We start from the raw sequence: 18,672 nt of genomic DNA, 5'->3' as shown, positions 1-18,672 counted from the left end.
CCTTCCCCCTCCTCTCCTTCCTCCTTTTCTTCCTCTTCCTCCTCCCACCTCCTCACCACAGACGTACCTGCTTAGCCCTTGTCCAAACAGCAAACAAAAGATTCGTCGCCAGACTTCAAAAGGAAGATGGCGGCGATGCAGCTCTTCCTTTTTCGGAGAAACGGTGGCACCAGATTCTCGGAACTCCCTTCCCCCCCTCCCCCCTTCCCCCCTCACCCTCGAACGCTCATTTCCACCTTGACCTTCCGCTCAGATCACCCTCACCCTCCTCCTCCTCCGCCTCCTCCTCCCCATCCGTCGTCTCCATAAAGGCCAACCGCGGTCGTCCTACCTTTATCCTACCCTCCCTTCCTGTCCTTGCATTCACTTAGTTGTGCGTTCGAATCCCGCACTCCGATCTCCAGCAGTGACTATAGTTACCTTGCCACCCCACCCCCAACACTCCCTAAAGCGCTTTGGACAAACATGACGGCTTCGGCCGCAGATACTCAGCTCCTCACGGTGTAGACTTATCACCTTCATCATTCCTCCCTTACTCTCTCCGTCCCAGCACTGAATTACACGATATCACTATTGTGACCGATGTTAAGTCTTCAGTTATGGTCACTCAAAGGATTACAAAGGCTGAGCATGCCGACAGGAGACCTTTTGGTCCATAACTAGGTCGGATGCGGAAAAATATATAACAATGATAAAAGAATAATAATATAAATAATAATAAATAATATAATTAAATGCAAAGGTATAGTTAAATAACAAACTGGTAAATAACAAATAATAACACACTGACAGATAATTAATAAAAAATAAAAAATCAATCAAATGATAATAATAATAATAATAATAAACCAACAAATAATAACAAACATCTTCGGTCTTCTTCGGTCGTCGTCAACCGAGGGACACCTGAGGTTTTCTCCCATCGAAGTCAGGAAGAAGAGCGTCCAAGGTCTTATTACTCGAAGACCACACTCGAAGTCCGGCAGCCACAAGCAGACAGGAAGTGCGGTGAAAAACGGCTCCCACAAGGACGTCGTAAAATCAAGGAAGGAGAAGATATAGGCCAAGAAGAAGGAAGAAGAAGAAGAAGAAGAAGAAGAAGGAAGAAGATGAAGGAGAAGAACAACGAGAGGAGGAGTGACTGAAGAAACTTGGTGAGTGAAGAGAATGATCGAGAGAGGTAGAGAGAGAGAGAGAGAGAGAGAGAGAGAAGAGAGAGAGAGAGAGTCCCCCGAAGGACAGAAGCGCCGGTTACCGGCGACGACATACATCACCAAAGTTGGTGGTGGTGGTAGGGGCTGTGGTGGTGGGAATATACAAGCAAAGGCTACATTACACTTCAGCCAATCGTTGCGACTGCCATGACCTTGAAAGACAACACTACTGCAGCTGTGTCGTGTCTGCTGTGTGCTGCTGTGGTAGCAATTGTGCTGTTCTGTACTCGAATCAGTGGGGACTCTCCTGTGGTACTGTCGTGCTGTGGGATGCGATTCCCGGGCGACTATTTCTGTGGTGCTGTGGGGTGCTGTGGGTGATGTGTTACTGTGGGTGCTGTGTTGCTGTGTAGACCTGTCCCTGGAGATCCACTTGTAGTGCTGTGGGGTGCCATTCCTGTGGTGCTGTGGGGATTGTGCTGCTGTGTACACTTAAGTGTCCGTGAGGATTCGTCTGTGGCGTTGTATTGCTGTGTCTGGTGACGTATTTCTTGTGCTGTGGCGTTGGTGCCTTGCTAGTGCTGTGTTATCCTAGAACATCGAGTGAACAGCTAAGAAAGATAGCACAGTTGGTGGTGATAACGGTGATAGCAGATTTAACACAACTGGACAAGTTGCACAGTTCAATGTAACACAATTTAGCTCAAACGCCTTCTCGTCCGGTGTCGCGTTTGCAAATTACACTAAAAAGAACAAAACGATATATATTATCTTGCAGTTTCCTTTCTCACAAAACAATTCCTACAACGCGTTATCAAAATCTCACATGACTCAGACTAATCCCATTTAGGAATGTGACACGCAACATGAAATGTGTCAACTGTGTCACAAAGAACAATACATCATAATCTGCCTGCTTGGGATACGACAATTAATAAGAAATGATCTTTGTGTGTGTGTGCGTGTGTGTGTGTGTGTGTGTGTGTGTGTGTGTGTGTGTGTGTTTGTCTCTCCCAGGGTCGACTTTGATGGTTGGCAATCAGGAAAAACACACACACACACACACGCACGCAATCACATGCTCCATCATAATAAAACGAATCATTTCCAACATTTTCCTGCACATATTAATGAACAGAAATATATACATTAGTTAATTTCACTTATACATAAAACGCAAAATACATACGATGGTAAACGTAATTATACTGTTTAACAAGGTATTCTAAGACCATATGATACACAAAATATTACTTAATTATGCCAAACCTCATTTTTCCTTTGCTCTCATGCACGCACGCACACACACACACACACACACACACACACACACACACACAGTAAAGATACCATTGGAAGTAACATTAAAGTATGTAGTACACTTTCTTCTCTTTCTACATACATTCATATCCACACACGACTCGATTGCGCAGTGGTAGCGTTCGCAACCGCTGCTACAACGGTCAGAGTTCGAATCCCTCCCAAGGCTGAAATAATTTCAGTATCGCTGCACTGCGAGTCGTTACTCCAACTCTCGTGGTTGGGGAGTTGGGTGTGTGTGTGTGTGTGTGTGCGTGTAAGGTCACAACTTTACCCAAAGATTGATCATATACGAGCTCTGAGCTCTCTTCCGGGAGGGAAATAGCTGTCGATCACGATTCCAACACGTGGTCCAAGACCATGGTGAATCACACACACGCAGCTTACCTTTCTCCCCACAATACATTTCCATTCATTCCCCCATTCTTCCTCATTCCACACACTTCATCCCCGCTCTCTCCTATGATTCTCCTCGTCCGTCACTTTTCCCCCTGATTTTTATATAGATAATCAAATAAATATAAAAACCCCGTATCTCCCTCTCATCCTCTTAATTCATCTGATTTTTTATTCAGGAAGTCAAATAAATGTCATGAAATAGTCTTAAAACTGTCATTTCATACCATCATCCCGTTTTCTTTATCGCTCCTTTTGATCGCCATGGTTGTTCTTCCATGCATCTTGTCGTAGAGAAACAGACGCCAGATCAACGCTGAAAACATCTTGGAACAATGGCTGGCAACAAGGCGCAGCAGCGGACAAACAAGAGCTATTTCGGTCTCAATTGCGCATTTGCGCGGCTGGCTTGTTTACCAGCGCAGTGCTGACGTTGTTTACACTGATCACACAACCCCCCCCCCACTCCAGTCATGTTCGTTCGACTGCAGTGTGATTGGCCACGAGGATAGAAACGCTGGTACGCTACAACGATTCATCCCGTGCATACGTCACTCTTCTTCTTTAGAGCTTGCATTGTTTGCTTGTTTGTTTGTTTGTGTGTTTTTTTTGTTTGGGTGTTTATTCATTTGTTTGGGGTTTGGTTTATCGTCTGGGTGTTTTGTCTGTGTTTGCTTACGTGTTTAATTGTTTACTTTTTGAGGAGTTTGTTAATTTTATTTACCAATTTAACACACCCACATATATATATATATATATATATATATATACATATACACACACACTGTAACCCAAAGTGCATTACATTGCCTACAATATACGAACTGAAACCTACAGTAAGCCCCACATCGTAAAGAACTACAACACACACTTCACACGCAATCCATTGCGTCGTACAGTACTTGTCCATTAACCTTCTGGTCAGAAAACCTGGCTCGCGAATTCAAGGCCGTGGGTTCGAGTTATTCCTGAAGGATTTCCGTGAGCGTAAGAGAGAGAGAGAGAGAGAGAGAGAGAGAGAGAGAGAGAGAGAGAGAGTGTGTATGTGTGTGTGTGTGTGTGTGTGTGTGTGTGTGTGTGTGTGTGTGTGGAGGAAAATGGGTGAAGCCGTTTGGGACAGTTATGACAATTCTAGAAACCATTTACATAATTCACATATCACACACACACACACACACACACACACACACACACACACACACATACACGGACACTATCACCTCACTACAATATCGTGTTTCAATACAGATCATATGGAAATCAGAAATCACAAGGTCCAATAAACACAGTACTAATTCGAGGGGGAACATGAAGCTTGTCAGACAAAAAGAAATTAAATTCAGCAAAGTCTATAGCAGTGGTTCTAGTATACAAATTTATAAATTCTGATATTTTTCAAAATTTTATCTATATTCCGAAAGCTATCTCCCCCCTTATTATATGGGGGGGGGGGGGGGTAGCCAGTCAAGGCATTGTCCCATCGTCCACCCAAATTATTAGCAAAGGATTACAAAGAATTTACAAAGGCGGAGCATGCCGACAGGAGACCTTTTGGTCCATAACTAGGTCTGATGCGAAAAAATACAATAATGGTAAATAAATAAATATCATAATATAAACAATAATTATATTAATTAAAACATTGATTCTTGGAATGTGGTATGAGATATTTCCCCCATGAATGTTATGGACAAAATTAATCAGAACATATACACGAAGCCTTCTTAGACGAAAATAATTTGCGTTTCTGTAACAATTTTCAATCTGTGGAACTTTAATAGGCTATCGCTCAATTTCAGTTGAACCAAATTTTCTAAGCATTTTGTCATTACCTTCCCTTCCGTTCTTTAACACAATCTTTACGAAATGTCTCATTTACAAAGGTCTATCTCCACCGCTAAATCATACCTTAATTCCTGATTACACAAAGTTCGTAACAATTTAAACACATACCAATACCCCACTCCCAACTCCATTCCACTGATTCGGTACTCTCAATTAACTCCCAACCCAACTCTTCCACATACGTAAGTAGTACACACTCTCTCCCCTTTTCCAACTCCTCCTCCCACCCCACCCCCTCCACGCGCATGCGCAGATGGCACTCAGCATCCGACCTTCACCGTGGCACCGGCGCGAAGGCACTGTGCCACCAGCTGGTGATTTGTTTTCATTTGTTCCTAATGATGTTGTCGACTGTGTCCGCCGTGGTTGGCACTCATGTACGTTGCCTCTGTGGGTTTTCCAGGCATTCTGGCACTTTGTGCACGTTCCAGGGTGGCACTGTTTTGTGTTATGGGGGGACCAAAAGCAGCGTTTCCGGTCCTTGACAGGTTGCAGTACGGCGGTCCGTACTTTGGTGAAAGTCGATACACACTCGGCCCTCGATATAACGGACACCGATTTAACGGACACCGATTGTACGGACCTCGAGTTTATTAACGGACTGCATATTCTACGAGACTTTTCTCAAAAAATATAAATAAATAAATATATAAATAAAATTAAATAAATGCAAATAAACAAATAAAATAACCAAAATAAACGACAAAAGTAATAATAATAATAAACAAAACAAGAAAAATAAAATAAAAATAAATAAATAAATCGAGTGGGTGAAATTCTCAAGTCCTTTAGAATATGGTTCAAAGGTTGAATATAGTAACGACGACTATTTATATATATACCACGAGCTTTTTCCCCCTTATAAGGGAGGGTAGCCAAGCCAAAAGGCACTTACACTACTCCCACCCCTTCCACTCCCCTCCACCACCCTTTCCCCCCTTCTCATCTTAGCTTCTCGTGGATGACGGGTCATCCCTGTATCCCGCCCACTGTTTCGGGTCAGAAGCAATGTAGCAAGACACAGTTACATCCACAGCAAGGCCGCTTCACTTAATCGGTTAAATGGGAGAAATAAATATTTATCACTTACACGACGAATGCGAGATTGTCCACACGGATAGAAACAATGGTAAAGTTCATAATAACCCTCAACACGTTAACGCACCTTATTTTTTTTTTTTTAAGGGACGGACCTCTGAAAGTTGTTGTCAGCGAGCGAGACCCTCTTCAGGTCAGAGTTTGAGTTCTGAAATATAGAGAAAATGGTATGGTTTGTTTCTTGGCTATAATGGTATATGTCAACACCACTTCTATGTGGTCTGACGTAATACGCGGTGACACAGACTGAGAAAATGGTCAAGCGATATTTGTGTGCAATTATGGTGTCACACACACACGCATACACACACACACACACACACACACACACACACACACACACTTGGTAGAGATCCCGGCTGCAGCTACGACGGTCCGGGTTCGAATCCCGCCCAGGGCTGAAATAATTTCAGTATCGCTGCGCTGCGAGTCGTTACTCCAACTCTCGTGGGCGGGGAGTTGTGTGCGTGTGTGCGTGTAAGGTCACAGCATTACCCATAGATCGGTCATATATGAGCTCTGAGCTCTCTTCCGGGAGGGAAATGGCTGTCGATCATGAGTCCAACACGTGATCCAAGACAACGGTGAATCACACGGAGATAAATGATCAAGTGAGCATAGCTGAGCATATTTCACAATGAGTGAATATATATATATATATATATTATATATATATATATCACACACACACATACATTCCTTGTTTGACTCACGCTCAAAGTATGTAAATACACATGCTTAACACACACACATACAAACACACACACAAAATATATACATTTTAGGCAAAACAAATGTTCCTTGCCAGGGCAATTCATTACTGTCATTCCCACTGTGCACTCAAAAAAAAAAAAAAGGGCTGAGACCGACCCCCCCCAAAAAAAAAAAAAAAAAAAAAAAATGAACGACCTGACCGCATACATAAACCTTAATTAACGACACAGTTAACGACACCTGACATGGGATTAACACGAAACCAGGGGGGGCAAATTATAACCGAGGCTAACGAATATATTTCCCAAATGTCTGTGATCCATCTGCTGGAGGGGACAGACAGATGGAGGTAACCACCTGGAACCAGCTGGTTCTATCATCTCTCCACGCAATTGACACTACAGTGAAGAGTCTACGGCAGGAGGCGCTGAGTAGCCGTGGCCCGAAACTGTCACCTTTGCCCTATGTACTATATGCGCTTTAAGTGACTGTTGGGGCCAGATGACAACAACCACTGCTGGAAGTTGGAGAGAAGTGCGGGACTCGAACCCACAACTAAGCGAATGCGAGACCTTCACGCTTCGGATGACGTCACCAGTCAATTGATGCATTAAGAGCGACATTGTCCGACATCTAAACAGATAAAGTTTTCGATTTTTTCAAATATATATATATATATATATATATATATATATATATATATATATACACATATGCATTTATCAACCACAATTCATTTTAATTCTAAGCCATCAACATCGAGAAACTCGAGGAGGCATATATGCATTCTCGCGTCTCTCGATGTTGATGGCTTAGAATTAAAGTGAATTGTGGTTGATAAATGTAAATCTGTTCACTGGGACCCATTCAGTATTGTGCATATATATATATATATATATATATATATATATATATATATATATATATATATATATATATATATATAATTTATATAATTGTTACCAGGCGATTTTACTCACCTAAAAGAAATCCGTTGCGTCACGAGACGTAAAAAAATGTACCATGTACACTGTACTCGTGTACAAATGTACACAAAAATCTTGTCATCATTTTGTACTCAAACCTGAAGACTCACTAACACAGTAGTACATTTCACAAATAAAAACACTGCAAGACAAAATGTACTACAAAAGCACAAATACATCGTACATACGCAATCCTGAGTACAGTACTAAAAGTACCACACGGACTGGTCGGTGGAAGACAAGTACACGAAGTAGGAACGTTGATCTAATCTAACGTTTCGACTAAACGCCTTCTTCAGAGTCGAAACGTTAGATCACATCGACGTTCCTGGTTCAACCGGCGTTTCCTTACCACCTTTGTCTCTCAATTTTCTCAATTCTAAAACAAACTCCACAATTACTCCTACTGCACAAACAACATTGAATTACCACGACAACCAAGGACAAAACATTTCACGGAACGAAACTTATCATTTCCCATCGAATATCATGAGAACTCGACGAACTCACAGTCAGGTCACCTAAATGGAGGAATCAATACTACATTACCGTCATTATATCGAGCCAAACCAACGCAGGCGACACTCGGGATGCCACGAGGATTAACGAGACCACAATTAGACCCGTGATGGGAAATGAGACCACAATTAGACCCACGAGGATTAACGAGTCCACAATTAGACCCGTGATGAAAGATGAGACCACAATTAGACCCACGAGGATTAACGAGACCACAATTAAGACCCTTGATGAAAGATGAGACCACAATTAGACCCACGAGGATTAACGAGACCACAATTAGACCCGTGATGAAAGATGAGACCACATCAGACCCACGAGGATTAACGAGACCACAATTAAGACCCATGATGGGAAATGAGACCACAATTAGACCCACGAGGATTAACGAGACCACAATTAAGACCCGATGGAAAATGAGACCACAATTAAGACCCACGAGGATTAACGAGACCACAATTAGCCCCTTGATGGGAAATGAGACCACAATTAAACCCACGAGGATTAATGAGACCACAATTAGACTCGTGATGAAAGATGAGACCATGAACGAGTTTAACTAAACTAATAAAGGGAGTGGATTAGATTCAGACCAACGAGGAATCGAAGTTAGACCATGCACGGGAGCTCTGTAGATCAAGACCAAGAGGTGTCGGGCCAATCAGACCACTGACCAAAGCTGAAACAGACCATAATAATGAACTAATCAGACCAGCACGAAAAAATCAGACCATTAACACGAAATAAGACTTTCACAATGAAGAAATCAGACCAGTACGAAAAAAATCAGCTCATTCACACGAAACGAATAAGACTATCACAACGAAGAAATCAGACCAGCAGCACGAACAAATCAGACCAGTCATGAACAATTCAGACCATTACAAGAAGACGTACTACCACGGGTGTGTGGGGTGGGGGTGAGGGTAACTGAACTACCAAAACGAGTAGACCAAACCATTAACAAACCAGACCTCCACCACAGGGTGGACCAGACCATGATCCACCACTAACCACAAACCTTCCACACCCTTAAAGGTAAGAAGAGTAGACTAAGCTTGAGAGGGCAGCCCACGTGACCTTGAACGACGCAGCCATGCAGAGAAACGAACCGATCCACTTCTCAGCACAGACTCCTCCGTCTTGGTCGACACCTGAACGACTAAACATCTCGGTCGACTTCGACTTCGACTTCGACTTCGACATCGACTTCGTCAGCGCCTTCTTCGGCGTGAGAACCTCCTGTTCCTTGACCCACTCCATCATGGCGTCGTCCGTGTCCTCTTCCTTCACCTGTAGGTCCCTTGGGATCCTCCTCCTCCTCTTCTACCCTACTCCTCCTCCTCATCATCATCTTCCTCGATGCTCTTCCAGACTCCTCATTGTCCTTCTCCTTCACTTGCATCTTCCTCCTCCTTCTTCTCCTCATCTTCCTCGTTGCTCTTTCACTCCTCATTGTCCTTTTCCTTCACTTGCACCTCTCTTGGGCTCCTCCTCTTCCTCTTCCTCCTCCTCGTTGCCATATTTACCCGAACTCTTCTCGTCTCCCCTCTTGTTCTCCACCACATCCACATAGTATGTACCACGCCTTTCTATGGGTCTCCGTTTTTTTTTTGTGTGTTTTCACCTTCCTCGGCGTTTTCTTTTTACAGCCCTCGTTGCATATTTTGATGTTTTCCTTCTCTATCTCTCACTCTCTCTCTTCCCCCTTTATCACCGTCTCCATTGTTCCCTTCCTTTGCTTGGCACCACGGTGGCCTTTTGGTATCCCTTCCTCTCGCATTCTTCGAGAGTTGTCTCCTTTTTACTTCATCCTTCTTTATTCTCTTCTTTTTCCATCTCACCGCTCTCTTCTTTTCTGCCAGGACACCGCTGCGTCATTTTTCTCCCTGCGTCTTCCCTTTGAGTGTCTATTTGCTTCCATCCGTTTCTAATATAACTTTCTATTTATTAATTGGTCGTGTTTCTATTCTTTCTCCCCCTACCAATTGATTGACTCATCCAGTTTTTTAACCAAATGTCAGGCGATGGATTTTGTTTCCTCGTCTCCCTATCCCCCCACCCCTCGTCCCCATTTCTCCCACGTTTTTCTTACCCCATGACGACACCACCGATGGACGGCTCCCTTGGCGTCAATACCCATAACATACACCCAATGCACCTACGTGCAATTGAATTCTCCTTCAACGTGTTTCTTCCCAGACGCCAATGGACTCTGCTAACTTAACCTAAACTTTCTTTAACACATTGTCAAACATCATCACGACACGTGGAATGAAATATAAATCCACATCATCGCAACATCAAGGGGTGGATGAAAGGTGGAGAGAACATGAGGTCACCCGAAGTACAATCAGGGAAGGGACCCCCAAATCCGGAGAAAGGACCCACGTAGCAAGATTTCTCTTATGGCCAACCACACATTTGTGGTTTAGTTCTCTCCGTTCAAGTGGGTGTTTCCTTATATCCACCCTCTCCTCCCTCCACCCTCACCCACCCAATGGACACCCGGACCACGCCCAAACTCACCCTTTCGGCGACCACACCCACGGGTTGTTCCTTCAGGGACACGCTTGGCCGCCCACTTCTTCTACGCCCTCGTCTTGGCCGTCACGTGAAGTAGTGTAACCACACCCCGAGTCCTTTAACAAAGTTCCCCCCCCACCATAAATAGCCCGCTTCCTCTACACACACACACAACTCGTGGCGCACTTGGTAGATTTCCCGACTGCCACTACGGAGGTCCGGGTTCGAATCCCACCCAGGGATGAAATAATTTTAGTATCGCTGCACTGCGGGTTGTTACTCCAACTCTCGTGGGCGGGAGTTGGGTGTGTGTGTGCGCGTGTACGGTCACAGCATTACCCATAGATCGGTCATATACGAGTTCTATGCTCTCTTCCGGGAGGGAAATACCTGGCGATCACGAGTCCAGCACGTGATTCAAAACCATGGTGAATCACACACGATATTTGTGTTAAAATTAATAACCGATGGTGATTCCGGATACCCCAATAGTGTAGGTCTTTTTCTTCTTGTGCATGACAATTTGCTTAATACGCGCATGCGCAATCAGACACGCACGCACGCACGCACGCACGCGAGAAGACAATACGATGGCGAAGTCTCTCATCCTGGTTGATCTGAAACACGAGAGAGAGAGAGAGAGAGAGAGAGAGAGAGAGAGAGAAAGGGGAAAGAGAGAGAGGGGAGAGAGAGAGAGAGAGAGAGAGAGAGAGAGAGAGAGAGAGAGAGAGAGAGAGAGAGAGAGAGAGAGACAGACAGAAAGGGGAAAGAGAGAGAGGGGAGAAAAAGAGAGAGAGAGAGAGAGAATGAGAAAGGGTGGGGAAAAGGAGAAACAAGAGGAGGGAGAGAGAAGGAGAGAGAGAGAGAGAGAGAGAGAGAGAGAGAAATCCAACTGATGGCGACTCCTGGTAGGAGGAAATCAAAGAGGAAAATCCGAAAGATAAACAAACAAACAAACAAACAAATAAATATGCAGAAACTTGTACTAAAGTTTATACCAGCAGCACCACCACGCTCATCCTCCTCCTCCTCCTCTTCCTCCTCCTCTACGTTCCTTAGTATCGAAAGGAGATTGACGAAACCCTTTGTCGACAAAGGTGACGATGATGACGGTGTGTGACTCACCATGGTCTTGGATCATGTGTTGGACTCGTGATCAACAGCTATTTTCCCTCCCGTAAGAGAGCTCAGAGTTCATATATGACTGATCTATGGTTAATGCTGTGACCTTACACGCACGCACACACACACACAACTCCCCGCCCACGAGAGTTGGAGTAACAACCCGCAGCGCTGCGATACTGAAATTATTTCAGCCCTGGGCGTGATTCGAACCCGGACCGCCGTAATGGTAACCAGGAACTCTACCACTGCGCCACGAGTGTGTGTTACTCCAACACTGTGGCAACCACTACTCATTCTATTCTGGCTAACAACAGATGATACTACTTCGCTGAGGGTCAATGGATGAAACTCTTCAGCATCATCTCCCCCTCCCCCCATATGTTCATCCTGGCACAAATGGGGTCAAAATTATCTAGTTGTCCTTTTGTTAGAGGTCACACCTTTGAACAATGCAAAGTCGATAAATGGACAAAAAGAAAATGGAGGATAAGGAAAGTTCCCGTAACAACATATATATATATATATATATATATATATATATATATATATATGTGTGTGTGTGTGTGTGTGTGTGTATGTGTTTCTGTATCTCTCCCACAAAGTCAGAGCACGCTTTGACAACAAACACACACAAACACACATGCACTACACAGAGGTGTAGGTTATGTAATCTGTAAAGGTGTCAAATTTTCCAACACAATTTTGAAAAAAAAAAAAAAAAAATTGCTACAACAAACATTAAAATGACTTTTGTGGAAGATATGTGCTTCTCTCTCTCTCTCTTTTTTTTTTTTTTTTGAGTGGGAGAGATCTAATTATCATTCCAGCCTTAATTAGCATGTAGAAGATAAACAAACACAAAACCTCAAAACAGTTCGTAGCGTCGCACATTTTATTTTCCGTTTTAGCCATAATACCCTTTTTTCTGTCCCATTTTTGTTCAATCTCGATTTTTTTTTATTAAATTTTATTTCTTTATTTATTCTCTTTTCGTTACACTTAAGTCGTGAATATCATTTAGAATACGACATAATTAGGAGAGTTGTTGTTGTTGTTATGGGCTCTAGTTTACCAGCGCTTCCACCTTTATGGACAAGCTCGAGCCTCGAAGAGAGAGAGAGAGAGAGAGCAGAGAGAGAGCGAGAGAGAATGAGAAAGGGTTGAAAAAATGAGAAAGAAGGGGAGAGAGAGAGAGAGAGAGAGAGAGAGAGAGAGAGAGGAAAGAGAGAAAGGGGAGAGGGAGAGAGAGAGAGAGAATGAGAAATGGAGTTCAGGAGAGAGAAAGAAGGGGAGGGGGAGAGAGGGAAACAGAGAGGGGAGAGAGAGCGGGGAATGGAGAGAGAGATAGCAACGTTCAGTGAGAACACATGAAAACGTTCCTAACAAACGTAAACAAATCGTACTACAGTACGAGATTGTAGTGATACTATCCTGCAAGTCGTCAAAATCAATTTGTAAATGCGGCTGTGGGGGGGAGGGAGGAACTGTGTAGCAGTCTCCCTCTCCCTCCTCCTCCTCGTCCTCGTTTTCCAAAGTTCGCGCGTTTGTGAGTACGTACACGTACGCACATGTACGCACACACGCACATGTACGCACACATACAGTATACACAGACAGGGGGAGATGGAGAAGTAGTGAAGGAGAGAGGGGAGAGAGAGAGAGAGAAAGAGAGAGAGAAAGAGAGAGTTTCTAACTTCCTAAAGCTTAGTTCACACGGGGCTAGTTTAGTACCCGCTAGTAATAGTGACTTGTAAACTAACTCTCTGTTAACCTAACGTCAATTGAAAGTTAGTCCACCTAACTCCAAAGTATCCTAGTTTTAACACTTACTTGCCTAGTAAGTTAACTTGCAGTTAGCGGTTACTAAACTAGATCCCGTGTCTACGAGGCTCTAGGTTCTTCCGCTTAACCCCCATCATCCTAGGTAACCCTAGTTAACCCATTCTCCCTAATCCCCAACACGTATGGCCCCAGATGCAGACCTAAACGTTTTACTAAACGTTTCAATTAGAGAAAAGCAAAACGTTTAAACAAGAACAAACTTCTGAAGATAAACACTAAACTTAACGTGTGTACAGTCTTCTGAATATTTGAACAAAAAATTGTTCAGTAAAACAAAACAAACAGATACTTGCATACATATATGTGTGTACACATTCCTCCTTTCCCTCCCTCCCTCCTTCACAACCTCCATCTTTCTTTCCCCTTATACTTCCTCTCCATATACAAGACACAACTCCCTCCACAGACATCCTCCTTCCTCCACCTCTCTCTCCTCCTCCTCCTCCTTCCCACTCCCTTCCCACGTCTCGAAACTTGCAAAAGTTCATAAGGATGAAATTGCGTACAAAGTGGACCTGTGTTCAGCTTTATTGGCACTTTCTTGCTTGTAGTGTCCAGGAAGGGAGATGCTATTGCCTGAAATTATGTTACAATAGGAAAGAAACAATATATATTTACACGCACGCACGCACACACACACACACATATATATATATATTTTCTTTTTTCCAACCACAATTCCCTTTTAATTCCTCGGCTTGACCACGTTTCAATTTCCAATATATGCCTCCTTCGAGCTTCTCAGTCTCAACTGCGATGGCATGAAATTAAAAGTGAATTGTGGTTGAAAAGATGTTAATCTGTTCACTGGGAACCATTCAGTGTATGTATGTATGTATGTATGTATGTATGTATGTATATATATATATATATATACATATATGTAGCAACGGCAACCATCACCACCGTAATCTGCACCGCCACTCACTACACCTACCAATAACTTTCTATCTGACGTACGATCAGACCATGATCCTACATTACTACATACACGTGGAATCTACGAAGAGACGTGCATGTGTGTGTGTGTGTGTGTGTGTGTGTGTGTGCGTGCTTCACCTTGGTCTTTGGATCACGGGTTGGACTCGTGATCGACAGCTATTTCCCTCCCAGAAGAGAGCTCAGAGCTCGTATGTCCGATCTATGGGTGATGCTGTGACCTTACACGCACACTTACCCCCAACTCCCCGACCACGAGAGTTGGAGTAACGATTCGCAGTGCAGTGATGCTGAAATTATTTCAGCCCTGGGTGGGATTCGAACCCGGACCGCCGTAGTGACAGTCGGGGACTCTACCAACCGTGCCACCGAGTCGTCTGCGTGTGTGTGTGTGTGTGTGTGTGTGTGTGTGCGTGCGATGTGTAAAACGACAAAACGAAAATGTGAGAGAAGCTGTCGACGACCCATCCCGAATTGACAAAAAAAAAAAAAAAAAAAAAAAAACGAGGGAAAGTATGAGAAGACAAGAGGAAAGAGGAGGAGGAGGGGCAGGAGGAGGAAGAGGAGGGGAAATGATGAAAAAGAGGAGGAACTATGGGGGGAGGGGGGAATGTGAAGGAAGCTGGAGAGCTGGAAAAGGTGAAGGGTTACGTTGAGGATTAAGAAGAGGATTAAGATTAGGGCGAAGAGGAGGAGGAAGAAGAAGAGGAGGAAGAAGAAGCGGAGGAGGAAGAAGAAGAGGAGGAGGAAGATGAGGAGAAAGAATAAGAGAGGAATGGAGGGAGGAAGGAAAGAAGGAAAAGTGGGAGGAGGGGGAGGAGGGCGAAGAAGAGGAGGAAGAGGAGGATGAAGATGAGGAGAAAGAATAAGAGAGAAATGGAGGGAGGAAGGAAAGAAGGAAAAGTGGGAGGAGGGGGAGAAGGAGGGCGAAGAAGAGGAAGAAGAGGAGGAAGAGGAAGAGGAGGAGGAGGATGAAGATGAGGAGAAAGAATAAGAGAGGAAAGGAGGGGGGAGGGAAAGAAGGAAAAGTAGGAGGAGGGGGAGAAGGAGGGCGAAGAAGAGGAAGAAGAGGAAGAGGAAGAGGAAGAGGAGGATGAAGATGAGGAGAAAGAATAAGAGAGGAATGGAGAGAGGAAGGAAAGAAGGCAAAGTGGGAGTAGGAGAAGAAGAGGAAGAAGAGGAAGAAGAGGAGGAAGAGGAGGAGGATGAAGATGAGGAGAAAGAATAAGAGAGGAATGCAGGGAGGAAGGAAAGAAGGAAATGTGGGAGGACGGTGAGAAGGAGGGGGAGGAGGGGGAGGGAGGTGGGTGGGTGAAGAAGACAGGAATGAAGGACGGGGGGAGGGGGGAGGGGGGATGGAGCATCCTTGGTTTCCATAGCAACCCTCACTACCACGTGCTTCACCTGTTGCTGCCTCCTCCTCCCCCTCTTCCTCCTCCTCCTCGTCCCCTCTTCGTTCCAACTCGAGCCATCTTACTCTGATCATAATTAATCTCCCGCTCTCTCTCTCACTTGAGGGATAACCCATATAATTAACCTCGAATTTTGCTTCAAGGGTCAACGTCCTCTTTAATTTCCTGCTCTCTGCCTCCTAAGATGGTCTCTTCTTCCCTCCTGCCTCCTCATGTTTCCAGTTTCTTCCTGCCTCTCAAGATGTCTAGTCTCTTCCTAGCTCATCAGATTTTTAAAATTCTTCCTACCTCCAAAGAGGTAGTCACTTCCTATCTCCTCTGTTTTACCTCCTACCTCCTTTCCTCGTTTTCTATAGTTACTACCCTCCTCCTCTTCTTCTTCTTCTTCCTCCTCCTCTTCTTCCTCGTCTGTCTTCCCTCGTCTCCCCTTACTCTCTTTTCAGTCTTCACACTCATCACGATTTTTTTTTAAATATTTCCTCTCGTTCTTTCTCTACGTGTTTCAAAGACCGACAGAGAGGAGGACAAGTAAATCAACACAAACAAACAAGTAAATAAACAAAATGCCCGGAGACACCCGCTCCAATGAGCAAAGAACTTAGAGCTTACTGACAAGAAAGTGTAGTGTCGATGCAGCAGCATACGTCTTGAAACTTGTAAAAAAAAAAAAAAAAAAATCTGAAAACACATTCAACACAGGGACCTCTCCCCCCCTCTCCCCTCCCCACATCTCCCCTCTTTTCTCCCGAGCAACGGCGGGAGACATCCCTTCCGTTCTTCCCCTCCCGGAGTTGTCCCCTCTTTCCACCGAAGCCTTTACTAGACTTGGGTTAGGCTACTTTTACATTCCTTCTACTGCAGAACTTTCAAGTTAGTTCCTTCCTTCCTTCCTTGGTCATAGCAACTTCCCTCCTGGTCTCCTCCTCCTCCTCCTCTTCCTCTCTTCACTACACAATCTTCTATCCTGTTCATATCCCCATTTATTCCTCCTTTCTCCTACCCCTCTATTCTTCATCAACCAACTCTGTCTCCCCATTTATCATCGTCCTCTTCCTCCTCTCTTCCCCTCTCTCTCCTCCTCTTCCTATCACTCCCTCTTTCCCTTCCTCTTCATCAGTCTCCCTCTTTTTCTCCTCCTCTTCCCACTCCTAGCGTATCGTTCCATACGCCCTCTCTCTATTCCTCACATTCTTCCTCTTCTCTCTTCCTCCTCCTCTTCTCCCCTCTCTACAACTCCCCTCTCTTCTCCCCTCGTCGTTCCACGTCTCCCTAACTTCTCTTCCATTTTTTCCCAATCATCAATTCTACTCCCTCCATCCTTCTCCACCGCGTGGTCCCAATTTTTAAATATTCTTTATCGTCACAGGTTGGTTCCCACAAGTTGCAACCTTGTCACTCGGCAACGCAACCTGTATCTTCCACACACACACACACACACACACACACACACACACACACACACACACACATACCTACTCGAGCTCATATCACGTCTCGCACCTTACATCTCAGCTTCACTCGAACCCACTCTCTTTTAATATACCCCGTAACACACACACACACACACGCACACACATACACACACACTTGGTGGGGAAGTTGGTAGAATTACCGGCTGCCACTACAGCGGAACGAGTTCGAATCCCGCCCAGGGATGATTTTTTTTTTTAGTATCGCTGCGCTGCGAGTCGTTACTCCAACTCTCGTGGGTGGAGAGTTGTGTGTGTGTGTGTGTGTGTGTGTGTGTGTGTGTGTGTGTGTGCGTGCGTGTGTGTAAGGTCACAGCGTTACCCATAGATCGGTCAAATATGATCTCTGACCTCTCTTCCAGGAGGGAAATTACTGTCGATCACGAGTCGAACACGTGGTCCAAGACCATGGTGAATCACACACAAACACACATATTTTCTAATTTTTATTTATTATTTATATCATTATAATTTTGATTTATTTTTCCGTTATCTATTTATCATTATTATATATATATTTTTTTGCATCCGACCTAGTTATGGACCAAAAGGTCCCCTGTCGGCATGCTCTGCCTTTGTAATTGAAAACCAAAGGAAAAAGAAATCTTAATTACTGAATTGTGAGTATTATCAATACGGTACTTGAGTTTCTGTCTTGCTAGTTGAGTTTAATCAGGTGATGATCAATGTCTCAGACGTTACATATATACACACAAATCTGATCCCACAGACGATACGCTCCCTACACAACTATCACCTTCGTAATCTTATGAGAGGTACGAGTGAATGACCTCAGAAGGGTTACCTACATCTCACATCGTCTTCATTTCTCAAGTCAATTTTCTCACAGGATATAATCTGGTCATATTTTCCTATCATATGTCCTCCTCTCTCTCTCTCTTTATCTCTTTGTCTGTCTGTCTGCCTATCTCTCTCTCTCTCTCTCTCTCTCTCTCTCACACACACACACACACACACACACACACACACACACACACACAAGGGTTACCTACATCTCACATCGTCTTCACTTCTCAAATCAATTTTCTCACAGGATATAATCTGGTCATATTTTCCTATCATATGTCCTCCTCTCTCTCTCTCTCTCTTTATCTCTTTGTCTGTCTGCCTATCTCTCTCTCTCTCTCTCACACACACACACACACACACACACACACACACACACACAAGGGTTACCTACTTCTCACATCGTCTTCACTTCTCAAATCAATTTTCTCATAGGAAAATCTGTCATATTTTTCTATCACATGTCCTCCTCTCTCTCTCTCTCTCTCTGTCTCTCTTTATCTCTCTGTCTGTCTGCCTC

General features: G+C 44.2%; 1 protein-coding gene across 5 annotated transcripts in view; it reads right to left on the bottom strand.

Moving 5' to 3' along the window:
• sd (TEA domain transcription factor 1 homolog scalloped) overlaps positions 1-18,672 on the bottom strand; it is a 385,386-nt gene that overhangs the window by 201,234 nt on the left and 165,480 nt on the right. For 4 of the 5 annotated variants that reach the window (XM_076212426.1, XM_076212429.1, XM_076212428.1 and 1 more), the window contains exon 1: positions 5,881-5,961. The exons of the other annotated variant lie outside the window; for it this stretch is intronic. The gene's annotated coding sequence lies outside the window, so the exon portion shown is untranslated. Of the gene's footprint in view, positions 1-5,880; positions 5,962-18,672 lie in introns of those variants that run through there. 5 annotated transcript variants of the gene reach the window in all.

Source organism: Oratosquilla oratoria, chromosome 30 (assembly GCF_046742065.1).
Source record: "Oratosquilla oratoria isolate Oo_2021 chromosome 30, ASM4674206v1, whole genome shotgun sequence".
Taxonomy (NCBI): domain Eukaryota; kingdom Metazoa; phylum Arthropoda; class Malacostraca; order Stomatopoda; family Squillidae; genus Oratosquilla; species Oratosquilla oratoria.
Note: the sequence above shows the minus strand (reverse complement) of the source record. Positions and strands in the feature narration are given on the sequence as shown.